The 18,208-nt window shown below is 40.6% G+C and overlaps 2 long non-coding RNA genes across 2 annotated transcripts in view; both read left to right on the top strand.

Annotated features, from left to right (window-relative positions):
- Positions 1-10,469: 10,469 nt before the first annotated feature.
- LOC125439269 lies at positions 10,470-11,943 on the top strand. The gene is made up of 3 exons (XR_007245513.1): positions 10,470-10,589; positions 11,192-11,219; positions 11,838-11,943. It is a non-coding gene; the product is annotated as an uncharacterized LOC125439269 (long non-coding RNA).
- Positions 11,944-17,430: 5,487 nt separating this feature from the next.
- Positions 17,431-18,208, top strand: part of LOC125440092 — a 36,614-nt gene continuing 35,836 nt past the window's right edge. Inside the window, exon 1 of the long non-coding RNA XR_007245634.1 lies at positions 17,431-17,680. This is a non-coding gene — a long non-coding RNA (uncharacterized LOC125440092). The remainder of the gene's footprint in view (positions 17,681-18,208) is intronic.

An 18,208-nucleotide genomic window follows, 5' to 3' on the forward strand; every position in this document is an offset into this window, starting at 1 on the left:
TCTTCTGAGACTTACATCCAGAGAAATCGTATTTGCTTGTCACTGTCAGAACTCCTGGTCTGTTCAAGAAAAGCACTTCTGTGTGAGCAAAAGTCTTTATTTAGTAACTGCAGTTCAGGTAATATTTGGCATTCAATGTTTATTGACAGAACTGGTAAATGAAAACCCCCTTTCATATAGAAAAGAGAACTTGTCACCCTACTGCAATCCACACCTCCAACCCAGAAAAACCTGACTCTTCCCTCTCAGTTGGAAAAGAATGTGTCTGGCCTTTCTTATTATGTTCTACTCCAGCCAAGCCAACACAGGAAATAACCCCATGTGTCTAGCTAAAAACAACATGCTGTGGATTCCCAGGACTACATTTGAGGGGTGGTGTTGCCAGTCCCTCCGCTTGAAACCCAAGAGGGCACTTTAAGAGGCAGCACCTATCCAGGGCCACATGAGGGGCCAACAAGGAAGCAGGAAGTTTTGAAAGAGTTTGCAAAGTTTCCAGGAGCGACTGCTGGGGGGCATGCATGGTAAGACTGGGGGGCTGCATGGTAAGACTGCTTAAGGGCAGGGACACTGAGCTGAGTGCACCTGGAGGGACAGGAGGGATGCTCCACAACGCCCCTCTGCATGCCACTTGGCTGCAAATGTGGTGCAAAAAGAAGCACTATCCGCCCCCCCCCCCCCGTTGAATTTACCAATATCCCCAGCCAGGCAGCTCTTGGGTGGTGCCAAGATCAAAGCATCATCTCCAGTGCTGGAGCCGGAGCCCCCCCCCCCCCCCCGATGCTTGGAGGAACCAGCCTAGTTCTTCTCCGGCTTTGAGCTCTCCTAGTTGTGGTGAGGCCGAGGGGCTTTGTTGTGCTGGTCCCTTTGTCTGCCAGTTTTGTGCTTGAATCCAAAGAGGAAGGATTGAATTTTGGGCCTTTTATGGTATATATTTTGGGAATACTTCACAGTTACGAGAGGGACTGAAATCCTCTTCTTGGAGGATTCCCCCAAATCCTTCTTTTTGGGACAATTGTCATTTTTTTCTTAAATGAAAGCTGGGACTTTGGAAATGATTGATGTGGCCTCAAAGCCTGTGTGGATGGAAAACAAGCTAACTAGAACTTGGAAGTGTCCCCCAGATAGAATGGGGACCAGTGTGTCAAGTTTGCTTTGTTTGGAGCACCTGAACTGGTGCCAAAGAAAGCTGAAATTGTTTGGGGCAAGAAGCTGAATTCTGTGGCCTATAGAAGTTTTTATGCAAAGGAAGCACACTTTATAAAGGAAGAAGCCAGGGTTTGTAAATTCTGACTCCTTTGTACTTGGACTTGTGAGATTCTCTGCAACTTGATTGCATGCTTTTGAAGCCAGGCTTTGCAACTAAAAGGCTAGAAACTGCAAAGACGTTAAAGTGGAAATTCATAAGCAAGTGCAAGTTGTATTTAGGACAGCTATCTGGTTAGTAAGGTGTAATGATTAAAGTGTCAGACAAGAGTCTGGAAGACTTGAATTTGAATCCCCGCTCTGCCATGGGAAACTTTCTATGTGTCTTGGGCCAGTCAGATGGTATCGGTCTAACCTATCTCCTAAGATTTGCTGACCATGGGGATGGGCCTGCCCACCCTGGCATTGTTGCCCTTATGTCAGTTCCCCCCCCCCCGCCGCCCACTCATCCTGCTGCCACTGCCCAGTGCCACCTCTCCTTCCCCCTGGGTGAGATGACCTGGTGCAAAAAAAATTGTTTGGTCATGGTGGGGGAGGGCGGCTACCCATGGTGGTGTAAAACTCAGATTTTGCACCGGGCTACATTTTCCCTAGATGTGCCGCTGACTGTGAGCATTTGTGTCACGGTACAACGAAGGTCAGAAATAGCCCTTATAAATCAGATTTCTGGATTTTCGCAACTCCTTTCAATAATTTCCATGGGATGAAACAGTGATGGATTAAAGTGGAAAGGGCTCACAGTGTGTTCTGTGGCTTGGTATTTCTTTTTTTAATCATTTTTTTATTTCCTTTAAAATTTTCTACATACACATAGCACTTTAGATAAAATCAATATTTATAATCAATTAGATAATAAAAACAGAACAAATCATTTAGGTATTTAAAACAAAAAAGAAACTAATATATCAAACTTCTAATTCAAAACATCATTATTTATAATTGAATTCTAGTATATATAGTTATTGGCATTTCTAAGTGTGAAATGATCTTTTCTACTAAGATATGATCAGTTGCTAGGAGACCTGCAAGGAGCATCAGCCTCAGACTCACCTGGGGCAGCATTTGTAGCCCAGGACCAGGAGTGGGCAAAGGAAGGTCCAATGCAAGGACTGGCTACAGGCTGTTCTGGGGAAGGGCCAAGGCTGGTGCAGGGGCCTGGATGACCTGCACATGAAGGCAAGGTGGGTCTGTCCTGCCCCTTTTCTGTGCAGACTGAACCCATGAAAAGATAGGGAGGGAAAATATAGTACTACTATCTTTCATTGCTGTTAATCGTCATGTGTATAGTTCATAGGGGAAACCACTTAAAAACAAAATAGAGACATGCCTTTCCATAGATTGCACTGCACATTAGGAGAGCTATACTTTTGCCTGATATGATGTGATAAGGTTACCAATGCAGGTCCATTGTAAAGAAAGACAACACCAGTAGATGTGTTTAGTGATGTAAAACTTTCAATGAAGCTAATAGTAATGAATACCACATATAAGTGCTGCAAAGTTTGGTTCTGTTTATATTCTGGATAGGAACACATGCAATATATGATATACAATTTTTTTTAAAAAACAAAGCTTTCTTGTATGAATTGATAAGAGTTATTATACTAGAGAGATAGACTCTCATTAAATGCTTTCGGAAAGATAGATAGAAAATTTGAATATGTAAATATTTCACAGGATTGATAGTTAAATTACTATATAAGCCTTTCTGAATAAATATTAAAACAGCTAGATACTCATTCAACTTGCAGCATTTATGACCTATTCCAAGGAAGGTGTTTTCCCCATGGCCAATATATCCTGGGATAAGGAATTTGAACCATCCCGGTTTGGGCATGAATTCCACAAGGCCTCCGTGCCTAAATTGGGCCCGCTCCGCAAGATTTGCCTTATCATGTGGCTTTCAAAAAACAATAAAATTGGCGATTTTTTTGAAAAAGCACGTGCCAATCCCACGCCCATGCAAACACTGCGGCAGTTGGGCCGATTTATTTTTCCGGCATCACCACCTGCTCTCCCTGCCTCTTAGCTGCAGCCAATCAGAACGTCGGAAAAGCGGAATCTACATAAACTACGTAAACGTAAACGTTCATGTGGAAAATGAAAATAAACTGGGGGCTCATGCATAATTCACTGGAGTTCTTCCTCCCGGCCTAAACATGCTGATGGGCAGCTGTGCAAAGGGAAAAACAGGGATAAAAATACCCTAGGATATATGATCCCAGGTCTATCCCAGGATAGTTTGTCTGTGGCGAAAACTCCGGAGTGTACTAAAAAAAATGCCATTGAACTTAATGTATGCATAATCCTATTACAATTACTTGGGTATGCAGCGTGCTAATGTTAATGACTCTCCAGGTTATCTTAGCATGACAGACATCTGCCTAAACTTTATATCCTTAAAATTTTTTTGAAATGATTTATTGTGTAATGTCTGCGTAAAGAAAAACACCACATGACATTTTATTCTTACAGATGATCATTTTGGAAACTTTTTCTTCACCTTTAACTCCTCAATTTCAGTTTCTCTGCTCCATGGGTCGATGATTTGCCTTCAATAATGAGTTAATTGATGAGCAGACTGATATAGCTGTGGGAATGGAGTTGCTCCCCTGCTGCTTTCAGCGCTGCTTAGGAATAGCCTGTGGCTTCTTTCATACTGAGTCTCCAACACAGTGTTATTGTATCTGACCTAATAAATGAATTGGGAGAGTTCAATTCTTTACATTTTCCCACTGTTCAGAAACAAATCTCTTGGAAGTAAAGGCCATTAAAATGCTATTAGGAACAGCATGCAATACGTCTGAAATGCAGTAAAATTGTTCTATGAGGAATGAGTGAAAAAGGAATTGTACTTTATTTGTTTTCTATTTGGACTTATTAAAAAATCAAGCATCTGCTAAATAATTAGGAGGCATTTTATTTTTAGAACGTGAACATGTTGTTCTGTTCATTACTTTAAAGAGAAGCTTTGCACCTGCAGGGTATAGTCAAGGAATCACACAGTGGCAGAGCTTTGTATTATGAATATTTAAAAACAAATCAAAAGCAGCTTAGGTTGCTTCATAGCTTGTTCTGATTAAGATGCCAGGAAGTAGGCACTACTGAATAAAATGGGACTTACTTTGAGTAGATCTGCTTAGGATTTCTTCCTAGAAGTTTCTACAGTGGTGTGAACTATTTATAATACCTGTGAAGATATATTCTTGCTGGGAACTTATTATATTTGCCTGTTGTTTCTTCTTATGTGTCCCATTGAGTGCATCTTGCACTTTACCAACATTGCTGTTTGGATCTTCCCTCCTTGCAATGTTTCTTGTATTAAAAATGGATGTATAATACTGCCAAGATGTAACCATTCTCTCTGCACTTTCTTTGGATTATGCACCCAACAATGACCTCCATAGAAATTCACCATTGTTCCCCCAAGCACTGGATGACCACAGAGTTTGTTCAATAAGTAGAAGATTAGCTGATCTTCACCGACACTCTGCTTCTCTTTGCCTAGTCATGTCTCACATACGCAAAGCAATTTTAATCCTTTCTTGAGAGGGAAGTGACATGTTCACAGAGAACAGAGCTATCCATGGCTACTAGTCAAACTGGATGCATATCTATTCTCTCTAGTATCAGAGAAGCATGCCTATTATCTTAGGTGATGTGGAACATAGGCAGGATAATACTACTGCAGTCATCTTGTTTGTGGGCTTCCTGGAAGCACCTGATTGGCTACTGTGTGAACAGATTGCTGGACCTGATGGCCTTGGTCTAATCCAGCATGGCTTTTATTATGTTCTTTCCCCCATTGTTCATCCTCATGGTTAGCCATTCCACCAAGCAAAGTACTTGGGATTTAGCATTGCTTCAAAATGTGGGAGGGGGGGGAGAGAGACTTGTCTTAAAGGCATAATTACTGTAAAAATTAATTATCTTTATGCTGACTAAATTATCAGAAAAAGAAAATCTAAATTTAGCTAAGTTGGCAGATATAGTGGCCAGGATCAATGGGATATACAGTCAGGATAGCTGGACTTATACTGGTTCTTCCATGTTGAATTTCTAAGCTAATGAAAGGAGAACTATTGATTTAATCACTCCTTCAGAAATGGTGCTTATCTAAAAAACATAGCTATTGAAAATAACACACGACTTCTCCCCTTTGATAGGGCTACACATACATTCAGATCTTTTGAATGACTATATCCAGATTACAGGTCATAATGTGTTTTGGATACCTCACTGGTCAAATCTACTAAAATTAGTCATGATGTTCTAAGATACAGTTTTTTGGAATCACTTATACGATTGAGATGCATATGAAGGCTCAAATGAAGGTAACTACTTCGTGTGGAGGACAATATTCTGTCATGTTCGGAAAGACAATAAGAGAAAGCAGAAGTCTTGACCTCTAACTGTCATCCCAGGTAATGCACTTTCTTCACATTATTCCTCTCACAGGGTATTGTGGCACATGGTTTTGGGCTACCGCTGCTTCATAACTGGGCTTGAATTGCCTTTTCCACTATACTGCCATGTTGATTTGACAGTCCTTTGATCAATTATAATGAATTCATGGAAAAGCTTCTAAACTGCTTTTCCTCACAAACATGAGTTAAAGATGGTTTACAGCACAACAGTAGTACACACAATTTTAAATCTTGTATATACACCAATAAACTACTCAACAGGTCTCCATTATAAAAATCAACAAAAAGCTTTTCTAAACCAAATAGCTTTACAAGCTGTCTTAAAAACCTATAGAGATAAATTAGTCCTTATTTCCACTGGCTGCTTATTCAAGAACAAGAACCATCCATACTTTGATATGGGAAGTGAAGCAAGGACAGCCTGAGCATATCTAATATACTGCAGGATAAGAAGGTCTTCACATATCAAAATGTAACAAGTATTTAAAACATATCATAATAATCCACAAGACAGAACAATACCATTGAACTGTATAGTAAACTCATCTTTTATTACCAAAATCATTTTTAAAATACCATTACTGGATAAATACAGAGTTATATTATCTACATTTTTACCTTCTCCTTAAGACTGTAAAACACCACTTCAACACTTGCTGAATACTAATGCAGATGTGGCATTTCATATTCCCAGTTGAATGACTACACTTCTCATCAAGCAGGCTGAAAGGGAAACATATCAACTACTTCATGAGCGTGACAGTTTTATGAACAAAATGCAATCAAATGGTAAGCCTTATTCACAAAATATATAGAGGGTATGTTTGTTTTTATAATTAGGAAGTACTCAGCAGAAACAACAACTAGGCTATATGGTATTTGTTAACAGAATTTCTGAATGAAGCCTTACAATTTCTCACAAATGCAAAGGATACAGGGGAAATGAGTTAGGATCTTGTAAATAATCTCTACCTCCAACTGCTTTGAGGTGGTTTATTACATCTGCGTAGCATTTCTCATAACTGGTTCTGGTGGGTTTTCTGGGCTGTGTGGCCATGGTCTGGTGGGGAACCAGGGTGGGGAACCAATCATTAACATGGACAATATACCACAGTAAACTTTCCCTTCTCACTTAGGCCCTTTCCGCATGAGGCCAAAAACAGCGGCCCAGGGATGGAAAAACACCGGTCCCTGGGCTGCCATTCACACAGGCAGTGCTGCTGCAACACAGCAGCGCCGTCCTGTGCGGCCCCAAGAGGCGTGAAGGCGCTGCTTTGTTTTTGGAAAGCGCTGCCTTCCCATCGGCGCGGTGCGAACTGGAGGTCGAAAGGCAGGTCGAAAGGCAGCATGGGCGGGTCCCTGCACCCCTGGAGGTCGAAAGACAGACCCCTGGAGGTCGAAAGGCAGCATGGGCGGGTCCCTGCACCCCTTCAGACCGACGCTGGAGGACGAGGTGAGTGGGGGGGGGACGCAGAAGAGGCAGATCTTCTGTGCTGGCCTCTGCGGGGGCCGCTCGCACGCTACCGTGCGAACGGCCCTCTCCCCTCCACCAGCATATTTTCTGTGGAGCAGCTTTAGACACAGTGTGAAACAGACTTTTCTCTGTGATACATCTCTGAAAAGGCCAGCTACAGATGCAGGCGAAACTTTAGGAACAATATCCACCAGACCATGGCCACACAGCCCAGAAAACCCACCAGAACCAATTGAATCCGGCCATGAAAGCCTTTGACAATACATTTCTCATAACTTTGTTGTTAGCACTCACACATAAACACACTACATGCAGGAATAATTGTAGACACACTATACATTCAATATACAAGTCATCCAAAACAAAGAAAGAAATGATACACCTCTGAAGATGTCAGCCACAGATGCAGGTGAAACATTAGGAACAAGATCCACCAGACCACGACCACACAGCCCAGAAAACCCACCAGAATCAGTTGAATCCAGCTGTGAAAGCCTTCGACAACTTATTGAAATAAATAATGATAAATATCCATTGAGACACATGAATAGCATTGATACATGAGAGCAGCAGCATATAAGTGGCCAGTTATACACTGCTGCTCTCCTGCTCAGCAAGGGAACATTTCCTTTGCAGTAGAAATTTCCATACAGATATGCTTACACTTCTGTCGCTAAAGATCCTGAAAACCTCACAGTTAGTGAGAGTGGGGAAATCCCAATGTTTTTTCTTGCTTTGGGGTTTCTGCTCCTTCCAGTCTCTACCCCCACCAACTCCTTGCTCCCTTCTCTGGAGGGAGGGCAGAGAGAGAACTTTCAGAGGGACAGGGAGAAAGAAAGGAGGGGGAGGCGGTGGTAGCAAACAGCAGCAGCAAGGGAAGAGCTGGGAGAGAGCAGAGAGAAGGATCCCATGGTGAGCACAAGCAGACCATCAGTGCCCCACCAAGACAAGTCTGCTTCCTCCCTCAGGTGACAGCTGGATCTGCTTCTTTTGTTTCAAAAACACAGCAATATTGATATAGCAAGACTGATATAAAAGCAACAGCAATATCAACACAAGAGCAATGTAAAGGGCTTTAACAAAGCCAGCAATCTTGTGTCTCCTGGAGTGACTCAGAAGTGGGAACAGGCAAGCCATGTAGCAGGCATTGGGGTGCCATCTTGCTTGGAAACAGAGAAAAGCAAGGAGACCCCACTGTGCAGAGCCCTGAGGAAAGGACTGCATTGGTCACTGACCAATAAAGACTGGTGGATAATTTTCCCAATTGAGACTCAGCCCTGAGATAATGAAGGTATATATGTGTTATCTCAGTACGATGTAAATCAGCTTCTGTCTCAGGTAGCTTCTAAAATACTGCTGAGCTTCTATTGCAGGAAGCTTCTAAAACACTACAAGACCTAAAATACTACTGATTGGAAAGGCATCAGATGCTGATGATAACATTTAAACTGGGATCCCTAAGGCTAGTGGCAACTACCTTACTGTGGAAATTTCATAGTAAACGTAGCATAAAGAAAAGATACCCAATGGGCATAAGAATGTACCTCTTGTCCATATGTGAAAAATAAAAGAAATAGCAATATCTGCAACAATGACAGAGGACTCTCCATATTAGTTGCAGCAGGAATTATTCATGCAAGAATTATGCATTACCACTTTGCTAAGGAGCTTTTTTTCCCCTGATAGTCAATGTAATTTTCAGGAAGGAAGATGAGCTGCCACTTTTCAGCAGGTCAGATTCAAGACAGAACTGCACATTAGTCTTTACATATGCTTTCTTAATCTCACAAAGGCATTTGATACTGTTTGTTGAAATGAAAAAGAAAGAAACTGGCAAACATTAAGTTTCTAGCTTCCTGCACACTGCAGATCACTAGGTGAAGGAAAGCATTACAGGCAGTTCAAGGTGGGACCCTCACACAACAGGCTGTTCTTGGCCAGATGAATTAAGGGATTCCAGAGGCCGAATCTTTTGCTGCAACCAGATACTCCCCCCCCCCTTTCTGCTGCACTCCAACCTGACAGTGAGAGCCCCATCCCAAGGGGGGGGGATCTGCTGTGGAAGTATCGGTACCAGTGGGCTTTCCCCTTTAGGGCACTTACCCTGGCAGAATGGCAATTTTGCTGGCATGCAGCCGCCACCCTCCCCCAGCACTGGAATGAGGTGCCAGCTTGTTGGGAATTTGCAAGTGTCTGTCACAACTCATTTATAACAGGGTTAACTGTTTATATGTAAACAAGTTGCTGAAGTCACTGTTTATAACCTGATCTATTGATTAGCTATTGGTCAGTGAGATAGCCATTGCTTACATGTTAGTGAGCACGTGCATCTGATCTTATAAAGTTAACACTGTTTCTTTGTTTGAGCCGGCATGACACCACCACCACTATGAGCATGAGACAGCAGATAAGTACCAAGATATAACCAAGCTTACTGTAATGTAGACGTGTAACAGGAAAGAAAGAATTTCTTATTTTATCTCCATGTATCTCTTTATAGTTAGTAAACTCATGTATAAAAAGCAACCGATAATCTGTTCTGTTCTACTTTGCTAATATATATATTTTATATACATACCCAGCACAACTGAGGTGCCAGAGTTCCCACACCCTTGTGCCTATGTAGGCACAGTGGGGGTGGTCCAGGGGTGTGGCTTGGAGAAAGGCCAACTTAAGTCGGCTCCCTCCAGGCCATTCACTGCCATACGCCAATGGTGTTCAGTTGAGACTCAAGCTACCAAAAACAGTGGCTTATGTCTGAAATGCCCCATAGAGGCTGCTCAGCAGTGGTGAGACTTTTGCACTTTTGCAGTCTCCCTATGCCCCTGGGAAGCCCCTTTGGGAGTGGTGCGGGTGTAATGCTGTGGTCAGACACCTGCCTCGTGGATGGCACTGTGAGAGTGGCCACTGGCCTCCAGGTTCTCTGTCTGCACTGCCATTCTACTGATTTGCCAGTTGCCTGATTTTCAGCTGGCTGGCCTAAGAAATCACAGTCATTGGTACAAAGAAAAATCTTTTATGAAAGTAAAGAATGGCATGGTTTTGTGTTCCCATTAACTATTTCATTTATCTTTCTAATGCAATCTACTAAACAGAGAACTTAAGATCCAAATGTAGTTCCAGTAAAGTGATTTCAAACATTAACAGTAATAACCTCATTACTGAAATTTTGGGTGATTAATGATAAAAAACTAATTAAGCCATCTCTACTTAAATGTCCATTAGTGTTCTATCTCAATATATAACTTAGAGACTAAGTCAGTGCTTCTCAGATTTTAAATGTTTTTTTATATAAATGATTTTATTAGTTATATAGAGTTACAGAGGTTTACAAAAAGTTTTTAAAAAGAAAATTTACATATAGCAGGTATAATGCTTAAATATCGTCATAACTCTTCATTTTACATTTTTTCTTCTAGGTCAAGTACGTCATCATCTTGAGTCTATTTCAAAGAATAGAAGAGGAAAGAGAGTTTTTTAGGAAGGTAAGTTTAAAGAAAGAGTGGGGTAGAAAGAAAAAGAAAAGAAAGAGAAGAAGGGGAGGAGAGAAAGGAGGGGAAAAGAATACATAGAGAGTAGTATTTTGTGATGTCCTCTATGAACACCCTTCGTATTTTTCCTCTTATCTAACTGGTTATAGACTTCTTCCAAGAGCTAATGCTGTCCTATAATAGGGCAGCTGTTATATTTCATCACTTCAAATGGTTTACAGAAGATTAGTACCAACTATAGCTTAAGATATTTCCGTGTCTAACTTACTTAATAAACTATGATCTATTTTCTTTATTATAGTTCTCCTAGTTTATACATCATTACATCATAGTTAATCTTTCAGAAATCAACTGGGTAAATGTCGACCTTTAGTTCTTCGGTTATGAAATTTGTCCAGAGTTGCCAATTAGCAACATAGGTTTCAGCCGGAATAATCCGCATTTGGTATAAGTTCTTGTCCATGATATAAAAGTATTGATTTTTGTCTTCCAATCCTCAAGAGTTGGTATGCGGTCCGTCTTCCAGGTCTTTGCTAGGACCACTCTCGCTGCTACAAGTAAATGAGTTATTAAATAAGCATGTTTTTTCACAACAGGTTCATTCGACAATGCTGGACCCAGAAGGTAAGTCAACATCTCCTTTTTAAAGTTTTTCCCTATAATTTTTTCAATTTGTCAGTGAATCATGGCCCAATATTGTTTTATTTTACTACATGTCCACCATTGGTGGATAAACGTACCGACCTCTCTATGGCACTTCCAACACCTAGGTGGATATTTATTACTTATTTTGGAGAGTGTTAATGGGGTTAGGTAGTTTCTGTGAAACATTCTTAGTTGGTGTTCTCTAACATCTGTGTTCAGTGAGCATTGATATATGCTTCTCCAAAATTTCTCCCAATCACTGAACATTATCACTTTACTATGGTTTTGAGCCCAATTGACCATGCAAGGTTTAATAATATCAGTCTCAGTTTCCTGTTCCAAGAGTAGTCTATATATGTTACTTATTATCTTTTGATCTCTTCCCATGAATATTTTATCTAACATTGTCGGATCTCTGTTAATGCCCCAATTTTCTTTATCATATTTCCAGCAACTATTTAACTGTGTATTTGTGAACCAGTGGCATTGTGTATTTCCTATTAGTACCTGATCTCTCGTTTTTAATTCTACCGTGTTATTGTTTAGTTCGATAGTATCTTTATAAGTAAGCCAATTTGTTTTATTGTTTCTATCCAGGATTTGAAGACTCTCCATTCTCGAAAGCCATGGTGGAATTTTATTGTAGAATATGTTTCTGTATTTGACCCATATGTTCAATAAAGGTTTCCTGATGAGATGTTGATTAAATGATTGGTTTCCAGGCCTTTTATTTTGGTGCATGGGCCAAAGGTAACTGTGCCAACCTTTATGCATATTTAGACTTTCGATGTTAAGGATGGTTTGATCAGACAAATTAATCCAAGTTCTTATCCATGCCAAGGCTGCGGCATCGTGATACAATTGCAGATCTGGGAGTGTGTATCCCCCTCTCTCCTTGGCATCTATTAGTGTCTTATATTTCAGTCTGGGTTTTTTTCCACTCCATATAAATTTTCTGATATCTGTCTCCCATTGCCTGAAAGTTTTCTGAGTAGTGATCAAGGGAAGGTTTTGGAACAGAAACATCATTTTGGGCAAAATGACCATTTTTATTAGGGATATTTTGCCCATTAGGGAGAAGTTCATATGCTGCCATCTGGTTAGTTTTTGTTTGTTTTCTATCCAAACTGGATCGTAATTATTTTTGATGATGTTTTTGTTGTTGTTCTCTATAAATATTCCCAGGTATCTTATCTTTTTTTCCACTCTAAAGTGGGTAACTTCTTCTAACCCCTTTATGTCTTGTTTACTTAAGTTCTGGGTTAGCATTTTTGTTTTAGTGTTGTTTAGTTTGAACCCTGAGATTTTTCCATATTGTGAAATCACCTCCATTAAGGGTTGTATGGTTTCCAGTGGATTTCCCAAAAAGCAGGCCACGTCATCTGCGTATGCTTTTGTTTTGTATTGAATACCTCTGTGTCTGATCCCTTGAATTCTAGAGTCCATGTTTATTTGTTTCAAGAGCGGCTCTATTGTTAAAATAAATAGTAAAGGTGAAAGGGGACAACCTTGTCTTGTCCCCCTACTTATTTCAAATTGTTCAGTTTTTTCATTATTTATTTTTAATTTAGCTGTTTGTTTTGTGTATATATTTCTAATGCCTTCATAAAAGTTACCTGTTATTCCTACCTGATTTAATGTTGTTAATAGGAAGTCCCAATTCACCCGATCAAACGCTTTTTCGGCGTCTAAGCAAATAATTGCTAAGGGTGTTTGTGGATTCATGTTGCCGTATTCGATTATGTCTAAAACAGTTCTTATGTTTTGGCTTAGGTGTCTTCCTGGTAGGAAACCTGTTTGATCCTTGCCAGGGGTGTAGCTAGGGTAAATGGAGCCCGGGGCAAAATCTGAGTTTTGCGCCCCCCCCCATTTGGGCAGCCTCCCTCCCCCACCACGACCAAACAACATTTTTTGCACCAGGTCATCTCAAAGTCACCATTGCATTATAGAACATGGCCCAACACACAAATCTGAACACACCCAGGGCTCCCTAGTTTAAACAACATTGAAAGTGATGCTATTTTTTTTAAGGAGGGGGAATCCACCCTGAAACAGCATCACTTTTAATGTTGTTTAAACTACAGAGCCCAGATTCTCCTTTTAAATCCACCTTAAGGGGATACTCTGGGCTCCCTAGTTTAAACAACATTGAAAGTGATGCTGTTTCAGGGTAGATTCCCCACCCCAAACAGCATCATTTTCAATGTTGGTTATTAGGGTTTTCTGGGCTGTGTGGCCGTGGTCTGGTGTATCTTGTTCCTAATGTTTCACCTGCATCTGTGGCTGGTATTTTCAGAGGTGTATCACAGAGAAGTCTATTATACACTGTGTCCAGCCTTCTCTTATAACAGACTTCTCTCTGTGATACACTTCTGAAGATGCCAGCCACAGATGCAGGCGAAATGTTAGGAACAAGATCTATCAGACCACGGCTACACAGCCTGTAAAACTCACAACTACCAGTTGAATCTGGTTTTTGAAAGCCTTCAACAATACTTTTAATGTTTTTTTTTAATCTAGGGAGCCCAGATTCTCCCTTTAAATCCACTCCAAAGGAGGTGGATTTAAAGAGAGAACCTGGGGAAAATGTGAGGGTGCCTGTCAGGGGAGCAATGTTTATGCTAACAGTGCCAAACTTTTAGGCTATCTTCAGAAGACTCTCCTGATTAAACCACCCAGGTTTAGTGAAGTTTGGTTCAGGAAGCCCAAAGTTATGGACCCTCAAAAGGGTAGCCCCATCTACCATTAGCTCCCATTGGAAACAATGGCGGATGGAGCACCCCTTTTGGGGGTCCATAACTTTGGACCCCCTGAACCAAACTGCACCAAACCTGGGTGCTATCAGCAGGAGACTATCCTTATGATACCACCTAGGTTTAGTGAAGTTTGATTCAGGGGATCCAAAGTTATGGACCCTCAAAATGGTAGCGCCGTTTACTATTAGCTCCCATTGGAAATAATGGAGTATGGGGTCACCCATTTTGTGGGTCCATAGCGTTGGACCCCCTGAACCAAACTGCACCAAACTTGGCTGGTATCATCAGGAGAGTCACCTGGCAATAGTCTGAAAGTTTGGTGCTGCTAGCCTAAAAACAGCGCCCCCTGCAGGCCAGAAATGGGAAAAACCCTGAAAAATAGAAAAAGCCACTAACGAACCTGCAATTTTTGCGCCCACCACAAGGTGGCGCCCGGGGCACTTGTCCCCGGATGTCCCCATGGTAGCTACGCCTCTGATCCTTGCTAATATATTTATTTAATATGTTTTTGAGCCTATCTGCTAGAATTACGGTATATATTTTGTAATCAATATTCAACAGGGATATTGGCCGATAGTCTTTAGATTCTGGAGTGTGTTCCTTGGTTTTAGGTATCAATGAAATTTCAGCCTGGCTCCATGTAGGTGGTATCCTTTTCCCTATGAATGTTTCATTTACTACACTAGTTAGTGGCTCTACAAGTTCATCTATAAAGGTTTTATAATAGATTGCTGTGATTCCATCTGGGCCTGGAGTTTTATTTTTCAACTTCTTTATTGCTCTTTTTACTTCTTCGGTGGTGATTAAATTGTTTAGCTTCTCTATAGCTTCTTCTTTCAATTTGGGCATTGGGTACTTATCGAAATATTTTTGTATATCTTCCCTAGATATTCTTTCTTCTTTATAAAGAGATTCGTAGTATTCTTTAATTATCTTTTGGATCTGCTTGTTTTCTGTTATGATTTTATTATTGCTTAGAATTTGGTGGATTAATCTGCTTTCTGCTTCCTTTTTGATTTTTTTTCGAGAGCCATTTCTCTGGTTTATTACCATAAAGGTGGTATTTTGCTTTATATTTTAATGCATTTTTGGTCACTTCATCTGTTGTTATTAATATCAATTGATCCTGGTAGTATTTTATTTTCTTTTGGATTTGTTTATTACTACCTTTCCTAGCTAGTTCTTTCTCCAGCAGATATAGTTCTTGTTCAATTTTTTTATTTTCAATGACTCTTTGTTTTGTTTTTTTAATGGCCATACCCTGAATGCAACCACGCAAAACCGCTTTATGAGCGTCCCAGAGAATTCCTTCATTTTTCACTGAGTTCTTATTGTTTCATCTCTCTTTTGAGTTCTTTTATACAGTCCTTATTTCTTAACACCCAGTCTTGTATGTTAAAGGTCCTGTTTCTCCTTTTTGGGCCTAGTTCCCAACCAATTGGATTATGGTCAGAGAATGCTCTACATCTGATCTCTATTTTTCGAGTTAGTACACTCAAGGATTTTGGTGCCCAGATCATGTCTATTCTTGAGTGTACATGATGTCTAGCAGAATAAAAGGTGAACTCTAAGGAATCCCCCGAGTGTTCCCGCCATACATCAATAAGGTTTAAGTCATTTGTTAAGTCAAAGAACGTTTTAGGTAATTTGTTGTCTTTTGTCAACTCTCTTGTTAATTTTTTGTTATTCTTTTTATCTTTCCCTGGGTCAACAACCCCGTTTAGGTCCCCCATCAAAATCCAATTCTGTGTATGGAAACTATTCATATGGTTGTGTAATTGTTGATAAAATTTTGCTTTGTTATCATTAGGGGCATATAAACCCATTATCAACATTTTTTCGTTATTCCAAGTGACCTCTACTATTATGTACCTCCCTTCATCATCTTTGTATATCAATTGGGGTTTTAAGTTGTCTTTAACGTAGAGAGCCACCCCCCTTTTCTTTTTCTTTTGAAGACCCGCATGGAAGAATATCCCCAGTTTTTTATTTTCTAAACGTTTTTCGCCATTTCTAATAATGTGCATTTCATAAAGCCCAATTATATCTGCCCTTTCTTTTGACAGTTGACAAAAGACATTTTTTCTTTTGACAGGATTATTTAGGCCGTTCACATTCCAAGAATAAAGTTTACAATCCATCCTTACCACCTAGGCTTCAGTTGTCCTAAGATTTTTCTTATTTCTGCTCAGGAAATCTTGAGCTTTCACCACGTTAGTGATATTGATACGCCTAGAATTAAATTGGAAGGAGAGACCCTCAGGCATCAACCAGCGAAAGGTGATCTCATTTTGCCTTAGAACATCTACCAATTGGTTATAGTCTGTCCTCTTTCTCCTAATTGAGATCGGTATTTCTTTTAAGATAATCAACTGATTTCCTTCTAACACTAAAGGTCTTGATGAATGCTGCTGCAGGATGACATCACGTAGACATTTTCTGGTGCAATTTATTATAATGTCTCTGGGCAGTTTTTTATCTTTGGCAACCTTTGAGTTCTCACGATATAGACGGTCTATTTCTTTGAGTGCTTCTTCTTCTTGTATGTGCCATGTTTGGCATAACAAGGGGAGGATCCTGGCTAATAAGTCTTCGTTGTCTTTTTCAGGCAGTCCCCGGATCCTCAAAAATGTTTCTTTTTGCTTGAGTTCAAGCATCGCCATCATGTCCACTTGTCTCTCATGTTGATCTTTAAGGGTGTCAAATTTTTCCTCTACATCGTCTATTCTGGTTGCATTTTCATTAAGAGTCTTCTTGATTTCGTGCAGTGTGTCATCAATTTTTTTGAATTACTGCATTTCTTTTTTAATACCCAATATTTCCTGTTCCATTCTACCAAACTGATTTTTTAGTTCATTTTGTGAGGTAATAACTACTCCTATTAGTTGTTCCAGTTTGGATTCATTGTCTGGTGTCTTTTCTGGGGTAGCCCCCCCTTGGTTGGGAATATTTTTCTGTCCTTTAGTCCTAGTCGCCATATTTCAGGTGTTTGATCAGTTGTTAGAATTCAGTTCAAATTCAGTTCAGATTATCCCCTATGTTATATTTTTCTTGGTAATTAGTAATTATCACACCAAGATGTATGTTGTTAATGAGGAAAGGAAGTGGGAAAAAAATAAATTCCTCCCCTTCTCCCTCCATTGCTGGTAAGATGACCGAGGGTCTCCTCAAATTCAACTAGGCTGAGTTCATCATTCCAGAAGAATTTAAGCAAAATTAAGGCAGTCTATTTTGTTCTTTTGTTTTTAGATGGCAAGTCACTTATCTGTTCATTCCTATCTTCAGCTGTCTCTCCGTTGGTTTCTTTTCCCGTTTCTGCAATGTGTGTATACCTTCTGGGGTCACCTGGTTCAGTTCCCTGTTGCGTTGTGAAATCAGCTCCTCCAGAAAAATTTACTTCCAGTGTCTTTCTTTGCAGGGAGGGGGTAGGGACGCATTTAAAGGAGTATACCTTGAATATCACCCCCTTTCCTCTCACCCCCTCCTTCCCTGTCTCCGATTTCACGACTGGAACACTCACCCTTCCACTTCAGACTTGGGCAAACTCCATTAGCTTGTCTCTTTCCAAGGCACGGCAGAGAGGAGAGAGAGAAAAAAAACCGAGGAGAAGCGATCAAGCGCAGCCTTTCCTTTGCCAGTCACTTTGCTCCCGCCGCTGCCCCCATTAATCACCCAGATGAAAAGGTTTGAATCTTCACTTTCTGTTTGTCTTTAACAGTTGGTCTTTTTCTTCTTTTCTTAAGGCTCTTGGACCTTGTTTATACTTCTAAGATTTTATCACGTACTTCTCCTTACGGTTGAGGTGGCGCTGGCTTGTTCCATATAGGTCGGCCCTTCTGTGGTGTACAGAACGTAAGGTTGTGATTCAAATAATCGCTAACGCCTTCTGTTCTTGTTAGCTTGTTTCTCCTCTGCTTTCCCCGAGGAGAAAATTCCCCCAGCCTTGAGGGTATTACTGTAGGGTCTCGATTCTCTGGAGCTTCTCCAAGAGACGTCCGTCAGCCGCCATTCATCAACCGGAAGCCCAGATTTTAAATGTTATAGGCACATTTTCTGTCTTAACATTGTCAGCCAACTTTTATTAGGGGTCAGGCAGCATACTGAACACCAAATCACATGACCACTCTGACATGTTTATTAAAATCTATGCAGAAATAATTGAGCCATTTCTGTGACATGTGGCATTGGTCCCAGAGTATGACTGGAAGGCAC

This window comes from Sphaerodactylus townsendi, linkage group LG01 (assembly GCF_021028975.2).
Source record: "Sphaerodactylus townsendi isolate TG3544 linkage group LG01, MPM_Stown_v2.3, whole genome shotgun sequence".
Lineage (NCBI taxonomy): Eukaryota > Metazoa > Chordata > Lepidosauria > Squamata > Sphaerodactylidae > Sphaerodactylus > Sphaerodactylus townsendi.